Source organism: Ambystoma mexicanum, chromosome 9, assembly GCF_040938575.1.
Source record: "Ambystoma mexicanum isolate Mex_15411 chromosome 9, UKY_AmexF1_1, whole genome shotgun sequence".
In the NCBI taxonomy this organism is placed as follows: Eukaryota; Metazoa; Chordata; class Amphibia; order Caudata; family Ambystomatidae; genus Ambystoma; species Ambystoma mexicanum.
The window spans coordinates 609055252-609070086 of NC_090931.1; the positions used below are offsets into that span (position 1 = coordinate 609055252).

Consider the following 14835-nt stretch of genomic DNA (forward strand, 5'->3'; position numbering starts at 1 on the left):
GGGGGGGGGGGCTTTTTGCAAACGTTGAACATACGTTACCTTTTCATGTTATCTATTAACTCGATGTAGACCTTTTATTTTCTTAAACTTTCTCTGAAGTTGCATAATGTCACATTTTTAATAACTCCAAACAGCTTGGTAAAATGTATGTTTACTTAAACCAGTTTGGCCTATTGACCCTAATTTGTAGGTGCCCCCCGCCCCGCTCTATTTGTGCCCCCTGGTTTGACACCCCCCCCCCAGTCCCCAATATTGATTTCTAGAGAGGCCAATGGTGCGCGGGAAACATTGGATGGCGAGTGGAATGCTGCAGCAATAAAGGAATGTGCGTATTGGATCCCCAGAGAGTGGCGAGCAGTGGGGTCGTCGGCCTTGGGGATATTTACCTGAAGCCCGAGATTGGGCAAACTTGAAATACCCCCCTAGACTGCCACTGCAGCTCTACCCACGTCTACCCCGATTACAAAACAGCGACTTGGACTGCAAAAGCAACGTCCCGCTGACAAGGAGCCCTCTGGCCATCCGTGTGACGCAAGCAAGCGCCTCGTAATGCGTGCTACGCTTTTGTGGCAGCAGAAAAGAAAAGGGGGCAACGGTTTAATGCCCTCTGACAGATAACGCAAAAAGTCGCAGTACAAGGCAGCTGCGCTGCGCACAGGCCAGTGGTACTTACAAAAAAGCGCTGTGGGACATTCCTCACTGAACCTCTCTCTGAATCTCGCGATAGGGCCGGCCTCAGGGGGTGCTTGGTGGAAGAAAATGTAGGCCTCTCCTAAGTCCCGCGGCGTCAACGCACGCCGCGCCGCGCCGCGCCAGCTCCACAGGGGACAAGGACGGCGCCTCGCTCGCCCACACGTGAAGAGCGCCTTTCCATCTTGATAAGCAGGTTCACTCGGCAGACGCCACGAGATCCCACGTCACGGACAAGCCGGGGTCATAAAAGGTAATCACCCGCAGGAGTGCCAGATGTGAGATTCTGCGTGTGATGGTTATCGAGGTAAGGGTTTTCTGGGCCCTGTGAGTAGCGAGCAGAGGCCGCGGGACAAGGACCTGGCGAGGGCTTGCAGGAGGACCTTGGATACGTTCAGGGTGCGTCCACATGGGCCAGTGCGGGAAAGCTGGCTTGGAATTGGCTGTACTTGGCCAGGAGCCGAAGTCAAAATACAGATGTTAGTGTGTGAAAATCGAAAGCATGAAAAAGTGGGAATTAACTGCTTAACTGCAACCACTTCACTATTTGTGTCTGTTTAGGTAGGATTGCAAGCACTTCTTGTGCTTCCTGTAGTCAGACACTGAGAATAAACACTGTATTATTTGTATCATGTTCATCCAGTTGGCTTTGCCAATGCTTATTTTAACGGTACTTCAGTGAAGGCCACGCATAGTGCTTATAAATCGAGTGACTGAAGACAGTGCTGGATGACATTTTTATTACACCAGTAGCGCATTCACAGCTCCAATTAAGACATTAAGAGCCCGATTGATTAAAAATGCGCAAAATCCCAGCAAAACACACTGCGCGTGAAACTACTATACGTCTACCTGCATGCAAAAGCATGTTTTGCGCGTTCTGCAAGTTCATGGAATTCTAACTACTAAGCAACCCTAGGCGCAAGTAGCACCCGGAACGCGCACGACAAGCCCCCACACAAAGCAAAACCGGCGACATATACCGGCCTCTGCACCTACTTTATCCGCACCATCAAGCACCCCGGCAGAACTGCAGGCCGTCCCCCGCAACCAGGGCAGCACCCCAGCGACACTGCGTACAAACCCCTGTAACCCAAAAAACTGCAACCCGATAATCTGCGTAACTCTAGGCAGCGGCCGGTAAACCTGCGTGCAAACCCCCCTAATTCAAGGATGCACCCTGCTAATCTGCTTACAAAGATCCCTAACTCCAGGCGGCACCTCAGCTAAGTTGCATCACCCCAAAACTGCTATGTACACCTTACCTTTGCGCCTTGGATCCTATGCGCACAGTGTTCTGCGCCTCCTTTCATGTGGCGGTGAGTCCACAAGGATTGCGTGTAACTTTTCCTGACGTGAAGTTGCGCATTGGATTCCACTAATTCAATTAGGTTTGCGCTTGACTGGGCCTCCGATTACACTGCGTGGCCCGTCCCTCAACATGCCCGCATTATTCCTCATTTTGCTGGCACAATGGGGAATATGCATGTTGCGCCCCTATTTTTTTCTTTGTGTAGGCCCACCCCACCCTTTGAGAGGAGTGTCACGTAATGCGCATGACTGCACTCACAGACTTGACAGACCCATGCAAAGCCCGGAAATAAACCTTTTGCGTACTGAAAAGTGTGCAAAAGTAACTTTTCGACATGCTAAAAATTCTATGAATCAGGCTTTAACTCGCAGGAAACTGCTTTGTAGAAACACTGGCAGGCACTCTAAGCACCACGCTTGATGGTTAGGCTTGTTAAAGCTTGCTCACAGAGATCCCAGGAGGATGAGATTTGGGTGGGGGGCGGCATGAAGTGGATCGGAACGCCCTAAGGGATTAGCATGCCTATAGACAGTCAATGGGTGGGTAAATAACCAACAGGTAGAACACTTAACAATCGTTGCACACTTATTGTGGGGCAGCCCAGAAAGTGCAAGAACTAAACTATTTGTGTAAGACGGAAACATAAACTGTAAACCGTGTACTATTACTATAAGCAATGTGCTAAATGTAAACAGGGCTCTATTTGTACCAAGAGGATAGTACATTAGTGTTAGTGGATGTAGACGACTGCAAACAATACTTTTTTTTATAAATGGCTGATTACCGATTGACCAACAGATTGGTCGAATTGCACAGTGCTGCAGTTTGTGCGCGTCTGGCTGCGCTAAGCATGTAATACATATAGTGCAGTCTTTACATGCTTGCAATGCTTTTTTAGTTTGGGGTATAAGGTGGCATTGAAGCGCCACCAATAAGCAGTGGTCAAAGTGTATGAAAAGAAGTAGTGGCACTATGTTCCCTGGTGGCCTGCCCCGCTCCCCACAAAACCCATTGCCACGCACCCTCCAACGCACAATGCAAACCCTCCAAAAAAGGTGCCTGCTATTTAAGGGAACATTTAGTGCAGTGCACTGAAGTGCAAGTTTCAACTGCTTCCTACACTTTTATTTTAAAACGAAACCATTCCGGAAAGGTTTATTCTTAAAATAAAATTACAGGCACAGTAAAACTTAATAAAAAAAAAGCAGAGGAGTAGCGTTCCCAACCTCTACCGCCCAATTCGACCACTGCTAATATGCCGGAACTACTGCATTGGAGTTTATGTAGCGGAGAGATGACATGTGAGGAGGGCGGGGCGGAAGTCGAGGCTACACGTGGGTGGACAGAGTCCCCCCACTTTTATCAGAGGGCCCTTTGATATGCTTATTTCTGTTGACACCACATTGAATTGGTATGTTAATGATTCTCCCCACTTTTTTTTGGGCTTGACCCCTGGAGGCGGGCCACACAGCCTGTGGGTGTTGTTTGGATATTTACCCACCCATTTGATGGTCCATGGGCATGCCAATTACTATGGCCATTCACACCCCGAACCTGCCCCTTCCCGCCCTAAACATATCCACCTGGGATCTCTTTGAGCTCACTCTATCAAGCAGTATCATCGAACTTTAGCCTTCCAGTGTTTTTCCTAAGCAGTCTGCTGAGAGTTAATGGCTTAATGGCAGTTGTAATTAGCTACTGGTGTGATAAAAATGTCTTAACCAAATGTGCCTCCAGCCACTTAATGTATATCTCGTGCATATGATAGGTTGTTTATATGATACGTTCTTTATATGATAGGTTGTTTATAACATGCTTAATACCCTGAGGTTTCTAAGTGTGGACACGGAGATCAAACCTGTGTTGCTCCGTGTCAGCTTGTTTCCAAGGCGAGCACGTTGCCCCTGAGCTATCCTCCCGAGACATGCATGCACTAAAATCCTGTTAAAAAGAAGAAGCAACAAAGCCAACAGTTTTGGGTTGAGGTAAAATAAGCATTTGCTAGGGACTGACCCACCCAGGCAAGCTCCATTTTCCAGCAGTTTCGGTCCTACGCCTTGGTGCTACCATTACACCAGTGGCTAGCAAATGCCTATCCCATGCCTACCCAAAAGCCTGAATTGTTGGCGTTGTCAATGTTTGTTATTTACACGCTTGGCATTCTGCTACAGGTCCCCTTGTGGCCACTTCAGATTGCTTGCCTGTCTTGTGGTCAGTGGAATAGAGGAAGTTCTGGGTCCATGTTCATTGGTCGCCGTGTTTACCTGATCGCCCTTCAGGTTATTTCCTCTGGCATTCGAAGGAAATTCACTCGCAACATTTTCTCTGAATTAGTGGGTCCTGGCGTGATACTCCCCGGGAGTGGACACTATTTGTATCAAACAGAACCCCCACTCAACTGTAAAGGAAAATAGATGCTTGAAACAGTTTGCTGCCTGACAAGTGAAGAAAGTTTTCTGTTTGTTAATGTGTTACTTTGTTGTTAATAATAAGTCACTATTTATGCATGGAAATATGCGGCAACATGTGAAACACTTGATACATGCATAACTGTTCTTATATAAATGCCAATAAAACATTTTAAAATAAGCTGAATTACTGGGTCGTGGTTCCAGTAGGCTAGGTTGGGTAGTCAGTTTGCTATGGGGTCAAAGGTTTGCTTTGGAGGAAAGTTTACAATTCTGCAACATACAGCCAATGGGCCTCATTACGAGTCAGTCGGTCCGGAAACAACGGTGGCGGCGGACCGGCTGATCTCGAGTTCTGAAGGCGGGAGGTGTCATTCCCGCCAGGTCTGACCTGGCGGGTTTAACACCACCCGCCTGCAGGCGGACGTGGAAACACCGGCACCATTACAAGATGGTGTCGGTGTTTCCACTTCCCCATTCCCATGGAGTCCTACGGGACTCCTTGGGAATGGGGATTTACCGAATTCCGCCTCCGGAATTACCGGGTCACCGGGGGTTGTAATGCCCCGGTGATTCTGGGAATCACAGAGGCGGAATGGTAATACAAGTCCAGCGGTAACACGCCGGAATTTCCAGCACGGTTACCGCCGGACTCGTAATGAGGCCTAATGTAATTTCCAGATGTCTTGGCTGTTACGCTTTGGTTACGACGCTGTGTCTGCTCCAGACGCCAATGACTTAAGAGAGAAATCCAAAGGACAGGCTGGAATTCAGTGGTTGATCAGAATGTGAGGGTGAGCCATAGACATAGGCCTTGGACTTCCACATTTGCACCGTCCACAAAATCGTGCACGCACTTTGAATATGGACACTAGGTGACAAATAGCATACCACAAACCTCCTTCATAAAACGTACATTTAAATGACAATCCCTCAAAGTGAGTTTAATGGCCAGAGGTATACCTGCAAGTGGTCAGGGCCTGATTAGGCGACATGAGAACAGGACTTGATGCGGTCGATCAGTGCAGTAGTCCTGATCCACCTATTTGCAGCGTATGACACTATTCATTGTTGGATTCTTTTGACTCGGTAGCAGCGATCGGAGTATATAGACTTGCTCAATCTTGGCAGGAATCATTCTTCACAAGCATTGGTAATGCCAATAGTTTTGGATTGTGTGTAGGCATGGAAAAGGCATTTGCCGGGTACTGCCATAGTGATATTAACTGGATCGATGGCAGCAGCTGCAAAATGGTCGGAGAACCTGGGTATATAATAGCAGTCCTGTCAAATGCCTAATACTTACACACAAGCCAAAACAGTTGGCTTTGCCAGTGCTTGTTTTAACATGAGTTCAGTGAAGGGCATACATAGTGCTTGTAAATGGAGTGGCTGAAAGCAGACCTGGTAAGGCATTTATATTACACCAGTAGCGTGTTCACTGTACCAATAAAGACATTAACTCTCAGAAGACTGCTTTGAAAAAACACTGGTTGGCACTTCAAGCACCAGGTTTGATGGTAAGGCTTAATACAGCTAGCTCAAAGAGATCCCAGGAGGATTTGTTTTGGGCGAGGAGGGGCATGAAGTGGGTCGGAATGGCAATACGGATTAGCATGGCCCGTGGTTGTCAATGGGTGGGTAAATAACCAAACAACACCAACAGGCATTGTGTCCCGCCACATATGCCATTTCTCCCTAGCTGTACTCTAATGCAATCGTTTCGGCGGTGGTGCCCTGTAGATCTAACTCTAGGATAATGAAGTGGGGTGTCCCCTGGGGTTCCATTGTATCTCCCATTCCACTCCCCCCTGCTCAAAGTCATCCAATAGTTTGTCAAGGCATAAAATGATGCAGAGGACACACAGATTTACTTTAAAACTATAATTAAAGGATACACTATCTATCAATTTTTCCTCCAATTGTTTACAGCCCGTTGCCCACAGGACGAACAGTTTCACAACAATGCATCCACGGAAAGCAGAAATCCATGGATTGGAGCAGCACCACAAAAGAGCCCTTCAGTAGCATGGCCCAGAGAAAAATTAGGAACCTGTCCCGCCCCTGCTCTTAAGGTAAAAAACCTGGCCATTGCAAAAGATCAGTCTCAGTGGGCATTACTGCCAGTAAAGGTTACCACACCCTGAGCCTTCTCTGACGTATGTTTCCGTTTCTTGCTTTCGCAGAGAAGGCACGTGCTCCCGTGATCTCACGTCTGGATTACGCAAATGGTGTCTATCTGGGCCTGCCGAAAGTACAAACGCGACAGTGTGCTCATTACTGCGCTTGACATTAACCTGCCCCATCTCCCCGGCGCCGCCCCCACTCCACTGGCTCCCGGTTAAGGCATGTGTGGAATTTAAGATCCTGCGCTAAATGCACCGGGCAGTGCATAACTACCGTCACCAGCTCATCAGAGAGATTCAATCAGTCCGGCCCCACCCCACCCCCCTCGCCCGACCTCCGAAAAGGCCCCATGCGCTCCTCCCAAGCGCTTCTCCTGTATACAAAAAATGTGATATATGTAATATGTGGAGGACGTGCTTCCCCCATCCTGGCTCCCCTATTGTGGAATTAATTACAAATCTCACTGAAAGCGATACAAACTCACTTAACTTGTAACAAAGCAAATTCTTAGTTATGCTATTGCATGCTTAAACCTTATCATAACAATAGACTGTCACAATCATATGATAGCAAGCAGCCATGACATCCTGGCAAATGCCTTGCATCAGCTTTCTTTCAGCTCCAAGATGAGATGCCACCGTTGTGTTTAGTGTTTTGCACGCTACAAATAACCCACATAACAAATGCAGATGAACCCCTTTAAGGTTAAGGGTGACCCATCAACCTTGGTGCAAGATACTGCATCATACACAAATGCATTTTTAGCAATCAGTTACTCTCGCTGTGGGACAAATCATTCCTGAATGCTGCAGTAGACTAGACAGCTCTCAGTTAAAGTTACCGGGTGACTCCATGCCAGTGGGATGCCACCAGGTATGTCGTTTCTCCAAAATGCCAGGGGTAGCGGAAGTGACATCACGTGACCCCTGACCTCTGATGACATCACAGGAAGTGATGGCATTTGACCCCGCTCCCAAGTGACATCACAGGAAGTGATGGCACACGACCTTCAGATGCGTCTAACAACCGTGTTTCCTGGCGCTCTCATTTCAGCCAGATATAAGAATCGAGGCACAGAAGGAGGCGAGATTTGTCCACGATCACACATTTGGGTAGTGTCATTTTCCAGATTTGACGTGGAGCCTATATGTGAAACATACATAATGCAGTACGTGTAACAGGGTAACCAAAATCTCTAACAATGGTTACAGCTAGTGTATGAATAATCTATAGATCAATGGACACATAAGTACTCGTTATCTGTGACAGTGATGTGTTAAATAAGCCAAAAAAGCACTGACCGGGGAGGCGTGCGCTGTCTGTTTATCCAGGAGCAAAATGCTGCACAGGCAAAGCCTGAAAAATAAATAATTGACCATGATTTAGTACCAAAAAAATGCCCTGGTTATAAATGTATCTATGAGTCAGCTACCACTACGATAGAAGAAACCTATTGCGCGGGTGTAAGATGAGGCCACCTGTCTCTGTGGGCATTTATCTTTAAGTTATGTGACAAGCAAACACATGTTGTCCCACATAACCCAGAGCAGAACATAACACCTGAATGTCCTAGGCTTTGATACATGACTCTTCTTCAATCTTTTTTAACAGAGTGAGGTGTGGGGATGGGGAGGGCGGCACTTACCTCAAGAGTGGGACTCAATGCATCTACGTTTTTCAGAGCTCTAAGTGTGAGGTGCGTTATTGAATGACCCAACCAGGACTGGCCCGCAAATGAAGCTTCCACAAAGCCCTTTCCATGAAGGAGTTTAAGTGGGGAGGGGTGGGTCACTCCATGGCTCTCTCACTTCTGAGACTGTGTCCGACGCACATTTTCTTAAACCGTGTTGCACCAGAGCAGGGTCCTAGTTTAGTTTGCACATCACACTTGAATGCGTTCAAGGTGAGCTGAGCTCAATCAGTGGCGTAGCACAAAATTTGGGGGCCAACCAGCAAACAAATGTTGAGGGCCCCATCTTTCCCCAGGCTCCTTAACAAAGCAGAGGTCACGCCGTGCCCCGGGCCGGCCCAGACACCTACGTGTGCGCAATGTCCATGATAATTAGGCCGCTGCAGGGGCATGCACTACTGCAAGTGAAAGAAGTAAATATGTTTTTTAATCAAAGCTTAAATGTTTCACCTCGTGTAGAAAGAGGTGGGCGGTGCCCGGTCGCAAATATACCAGCAACCAGTGATGGCTGGTGAGTTGTTTTATTGAAGGGTATAAATATTTGCCACGCATATGCGGTTGCGACCGAGCATAGCAAGGGGGCCAAAAGTAACCAAAACAGGTTTGAGGGATCGGGGGGGATTCTTCTCTCTCCCATGAGAAAAAGTTTTGATAATGGGTTAAATGGTGCATCACACAGCACACTTTCTGAGAAAATTTGGGTAAGAGGCCAGACAGTTTGCTATCGTCTTTTGTAGGGTGTAGGGTAACTCATGAAAAAAAGTACAATAGATGCAAGTCACCGAAAGTGCACAAGCGCATTTCCCAATGCATTATCATGCTGTTCCCTGCAATATATACCAGTATAAAAAACATTTTCATGCTGCCTGTACCCATACATTTCCATGTTGCCTCCACCAGCATATGCTAGTATTCCTATATAAGAATATACTCATGTTCACTTTGATATGTTTTTATAGAATCATTACTGGCACTAGACACAACGTGGGCTCTGCCAATATATGCCAGTACTACTGGGTAAGAAAATACTCCTGTTGCTTTGGCCATTAAAAGTGACATCTCACAATATTAAAACATGTCCAAACTAGTCCCAATGTAAGCCTGTCCAGACCCACAAGTACACTTATCATCCTTGCTTTATCATTGATGCTCAGTTAATAAAAAATCACGATAGAGTAAGAAATATACAGGCCACTACACAAACACGTCAGTCTAGCGAGGTGATACTACTTATCATACTTGCTTTATCAAAGATGCAGAGTAATAAATGTCATGCCACAGTAAGCAATGGCTAGAATGGCTTTACCAAAATGCCATTCTAGCCAGGTAATGACTCACATGAACTTGGCTTTGCCAGAAAATACCAGTAAAACATGCAACATCAATAAAGGTTGTGGCAGAAATCCTCTAGTGATCCCCAGTTTCCCAGGGCCTTACACACACACGCATTCCTTTTTACCCACCCATCACATTCCTACAAACTGCATTCACCACAACGGCATGCACCCACCCGCCCACACATAACACTCACACACAATCACATTCATACCCATTCAACCACCAATCACTCACCCATATACCTTCTCACACACTTACACTGGCACCCACCCACCCAGAACTTTACACCCACACACTCACATTCCTTCTCACTCACCCACCATTCACTCACCCATAAACCTCTCACGTCCACTTGCACTGCATTCTCCACACAGGAACGCACCCTTCCACTCAGAACATTCAAACACACACTATCACATTCCTACTCATTCACCCACAACTCACTGACCCATACACATTCTCTCCCATCCACTCACACTGCATTCTCCATACAGACACGTACCCATCCAGAACATAGACACACACAATCACATTCATACTCATTCATCCACCAGTCACTAACTCATATACCTTCTCTTACATCCAACCTCACTGTATTCTCTACACAGGCACCCACCCACCCACACAGAACATTCAAACACACACTACCACATTCACACTCATTCACTCACCAGTCACTCACTCAAACACCTTCTCTTACATCCACCCTCACTGTATTCTCTACACAGGCACCCACCCACCCACACAGAACATTCAAACACACACTACCACATTCACACTCATTCATCCACCAGTCACTCACTCATACACCTCTTACATCCACTCTCACTGCATTATCTACACAGGCACACATCCACCCACCGCGAACATTCAATCACACACACTATTACATTACATCTCATTGACCAATAGGACATACTCACATCTGACACGCACTTCACACATGCAAAATACATATGACATTTTTTTAAAAGCCTTCTTACCTGTTTTTCCAGTTTTAGTCACTCACTCTAGGCCACCCTAGGCTCCTCCGTGCTGCTCACAAACAGGAACCAGGAAACTGGAAGAGCTTCCCGGGTTTCTGTATGTGAGCCGCTAGGAAGCCGTAGAAGGGGTTGGAGTTGACACATGCCACATGTCATGTTCAGCTCCAACCCCCTACTGAGCGATTCCTTCTTGCTCTGCAAGCCCTGGCCCAACCTTCACCCTGATGGGTGAAGAATGCAACAGGGCACCTCCAGAGCTGGTATGGCAGGGCCCCCACATTACAGGGGCACCGGGGCCCCCGCTACTACAGGAGCTTCATTTAAAAAATAAAAAAAACATATATTTTTTTACAGAGCTTACAAGGAAGATTGCACGGGTAGCAAGTGAGGACCCAGGAGTCGTGCCTGTGACACCCAAATGATGTCCCTGGATGCAACGCACCAGCCCTGGGTTTTGCCCACTATTTTCATGCTCGGCGTTGTAGGCTTGTGTAAGGTCAATTGACTAACATGAACTAAAAAAAAAACAAAGTAAAGGCAAAGCCCGAGACTGGAATCGGGTGTCACAGTGTCATGGGCTCATGTGCGAGCGAGCCTTGCTGTCAACCCGCTGCTTTTTGTGTGCAGGGAGAATAGCTCAGGGGCAATGCGTTTGTCTTGGAAGTAAAACAACATAGAGCCACACAGGTTTAAACCCCGCTCCCACACTTACATCCATCAGCTTTCTCATGGGCCTAGGCCATGGGTGCACAACATACGGCCCGCGGGCCAGTTGCAGCCCGCCATGCCCTTTTGACCGGCCCGCGAGGCACAAACACTTTCCTAATGGAGGGCGGCCTGCGGCCGCCCTCCATTAGGAAAGTCTTTGTTGTCTTCCGGGCCGGTGAAAACACTGGCCCTCATTGGCTCAGCACACACACGAATCACGTCGCTCCTACGAGCCACGTAATGCGTGTGTGCTGCACCAATGGAGGGCCAGCACTACGGCTGGCGTGGTCCATAAGGCTTGATGCCGGAAGGCATTTCAGCCTTGAACCACGCCAGTCGTAGTGCGATTCCAGCGTTCCAGCTTACCTGCCGCTTACCTGCCTGCCTTCCAGCACGTCTCCGGTAAGTGGTCTGTTTGTGTTTGTGTGTCGGGTTTGTTTTGCTTTATGTTTGTGTGTGTATGTTGCGGGAGGGTGTGTGTCGGATGTGTATGAATGTTTGTGTTTGAATGTATTTTGTGTGTATGTTGAGATGCGGGGTGGGGGGTGTCGGATGTGTATGAATGTTTGTGTTTGAATGTATTGTGTGTGTATGTTGAGATGCGGGGGCAGGGGGTGTGTCAGATGTGTATGAATGTATTTGAATGTATTTTGTGTGTATGTTGAGATGTGGGGGGGTGTGTGAATGTTTGTATTTGAATGTATTTTGTGTGTATGTTGAGATGCGGGGGTGGGGGGGTGTCGGATGTGTGTCGGATGTGTATGAATGTTTTGATTTGAATGTTTTTTGTGTGCTGAGTTGGGGGGTGGGGGTTCGGGTCTGTATGGGTGCTTGTTTGAGAGTTTGCTGATTTGGGGGGGTGGGGGGTTCGGGTCTGTATGGGTGCATGTTTGTGTGTGTATGCTGAGTTGGGGGGATGGGGGGTTCGGGTCTGTATGGGTGCATGTTTGTGTGTGTGCTGATTTGGGGTGTGGGGGGTTCGGGTCTGTATGGGTGCATGTTTGTGTGTGTGCTGATTTGGGGGGTGGGGGGTTCGGGTCTGTATGGGTGCATGTTTGTGTGTGTGCTGATTTGGGGGGTGGGGGGTTCGGGTCTGTATGGGTGCATGTTTGTGTGTGTGCTGAGTTGGGGGGTTCGGGTCTGTATGGGTGCATGTTTGTGTGTGTGCTGAGTTGGGGGGTGGGGGGTTCGGGTCTGTATGGGTGCATGTTTGTGTGTGTGCTGAGTTGGGGGGTGGGGTGTTCGGGTCTGTATGGGTGCATGTTTGTGTGCTGGGGTGGGGGTTCAGGTCTGTATGGGTGCATGTTTGTGTGTGTGCTGAGTTGGGGGGTGGGGGGTTCGGGTCTGTATGGGTGCATGTTTGTGTGTGTGCTGAGTTGGGGGGTGGGGGGTTCGGGTCTGTATGGGGGCATGTTTGTGTGTGTGCTGAGTTGGGGGGTGGGGTGTTCGGGTCTGTATGGGTGCATGTTTGTGTGCTGGGGTGGGGGGATCGGGTCTGTATGGGTGCATGTTTGTGTGTGTGCTGAGTTGGGGGGTGGGGGTTCGGGTCTGTATTGGTGCATGTTTGTGTGTGGGCTGAGTTGGGGGGTTTGGTTGGGGGTGAGGGGGCCATGGGGCATAGTGTTTGGTTGGGGGTGAGGGACATGGGGCATAGTGTCTGGTTGGGGGTGAGGGGGCCATGGGGCATAGTGTTTGGTTGGGGTGAGGGGGCCATGGGGCATAGAGTTTGGTTGGGGGTGAGGGACATGGGGCATAGTGTTTGGTTGGGGGTGAGGGGGCCATGGGGCATAGTGTTTGGTTGGGGGTGAGGGACATGGGGCATAGTGTTTGGTTGGGGGGAGGGGGCCATGGGGCATATTGTTTGGTTGGGGTGAGGGGGCCATGGGGCATAGTGTTTGGTTGGGGGTGAGGGGGCCATGGGGCATAGTGTTTGGTTGGGGGTGAGGGACATGGGGCATAGTGTTTGGTTGGGGTGAGGGGGCCATGGGGCATAGTGTTTGGTTGGGGGTGAGGGACATGGGGCATAGTGTTTGGTTGGGGTGAGGGGGCCATGGGGCATAGTGTATCTAGGGTCAATAAAATATATATATTTAATTAAAAAGGCGAGATACAATAACTAAATAGAAATAAATTATAACAATGGAAAATGTGTAGTACAAAATGTAAGTTTGAAATGCAAATAAAAATCGTTACCCCTCAAAAACATTCTTTTTCCATGTGTTTAGTACAAATTGGGGGTTTAAAAAGCCTCCTGCCACGCCCCGCCTACCGCCCCGCCCACATTTACTTTTCGGCCCACTATAGCCCTCATGTAAGGTACTTTCGGCCCTCTGTCAAAATCAGTTGTGCACCCCTGGCCTAGACCATGCTCCCATACACACTGTGTGTCTCGCGGTTTACTGCGGCTGTCTGAACTGTCTTTTATTCTCGCATGTGGCGTGCTGCAGTGTTTCAAAGCGCTCAGAAGCAGAGCAATTAAACAACATATGGAACACGGCGCGCGCGCATCCGCCTTCATTGATACTTGATCCAGCCTTCCTCTACGCAGTGGTATTTAAATTGGGGGGCTGGCCCCACTAGGTGGGCCCAGAAGCATGTCCAAGGGGGGGGGGGCACTACACTCTTTAAAAAGGAATTAAGATGACTGTTTTTAATATAAAATAAGATTACGGTGACTTTTTTTGAATGTCATCTTTTTATTGAGACAAACATCGTACGGGGACGATTTATGATAGAAAATATAACCAGCAATCAATCAACCTGCTTATATTGTAAAGAGCCTGAGGCCCCCTGGAGATCCTTTGTGCTCCCTAAGGCGGGCCACCCCCTAGGTGGGGGGCCCAGAAACAATATCTTTACTCGGGAGAGGGGGGGGGGGGGGTCTCGGTGTGAATACGTTTGACTGCCGCTGCTCTAGGCTTTTGCGCAACATGCACTGAGGATGTGCTGATTCTGCTGACGGGGAAGGGAGTCCGGGCACACTGCATACTGAAGATTGCATAATTTAGCTTAATCTTTGCTGGAGATTCTGTGCAGATAAATAAAGCCGGATTGGGAAACCCAGATGAGAGGCACATGGCCCGGGAACCCGGTGTCAAACTTTACCCAGATCAGCATTCCTGCCGGGTGAGTCTTCCTCGTCCTGGGGCATACTTTACAAAACACTGCTGGCATAATGTGACGCCTTGCACATGCCCATGGCAGCACCCGCAGGGCCCCCAACACACCGTGTCAATCATTTGAGAACATAATAGTGGCATGGAAATTAAATCCCCTCAAGCCGTTCTCATTTCCCATTGGCAGGCCTGCCCCTTTCTTATCAGCTGCGCCTGGAGACGTGCATTCATTCTTGCTCAGGGCACTAAAACAAATAAGCGCCCTGGCTCCTGCTGCGCAGATGTGGACCATATGTCAGATTCGTTTCTTTATTACATTCTCATTATTAGGGAACACAAATTGTTTCACGATATGTTCTTGGTACTTGCGAGTCTATTTATATCGCAGCTTTATCTGCTTTTCATCGAGCACTGGCTTACACTTTATTTTGTCTTATGCATTTTGATATGGATTTAAATG

The 14835-nt window shown here is 48.2% G+C and overlaps 1 protein-coding gene across 4 annotated transcripts in view; it reads right to left on the reverse strand.

Annotated features, from left to right (window-relative positions):
• The window catches only part of SLC6A4 (solute carrier family 6 member 4), a 438254-nt gene that overhangs the window by 304085 nt on the left and 119334 nt on the right, over positions 1-14835 (reverse strand). The window contains exon 1 of one of the 4 annotated variants that reach the window (XM_069615256.1): positions 7839-7866. The exons of the other annotated variants lie outside the window; for them this stretch is intronic. The gene's annotated coding sequence lies outside the window, so the exon portion shown is untranslated. Of the gene's footprint in view, positions 1-7838; positions 7867-14835 lie in introns of those variants that run through there. 4 annotated transcript variants of the gene reach the window in all.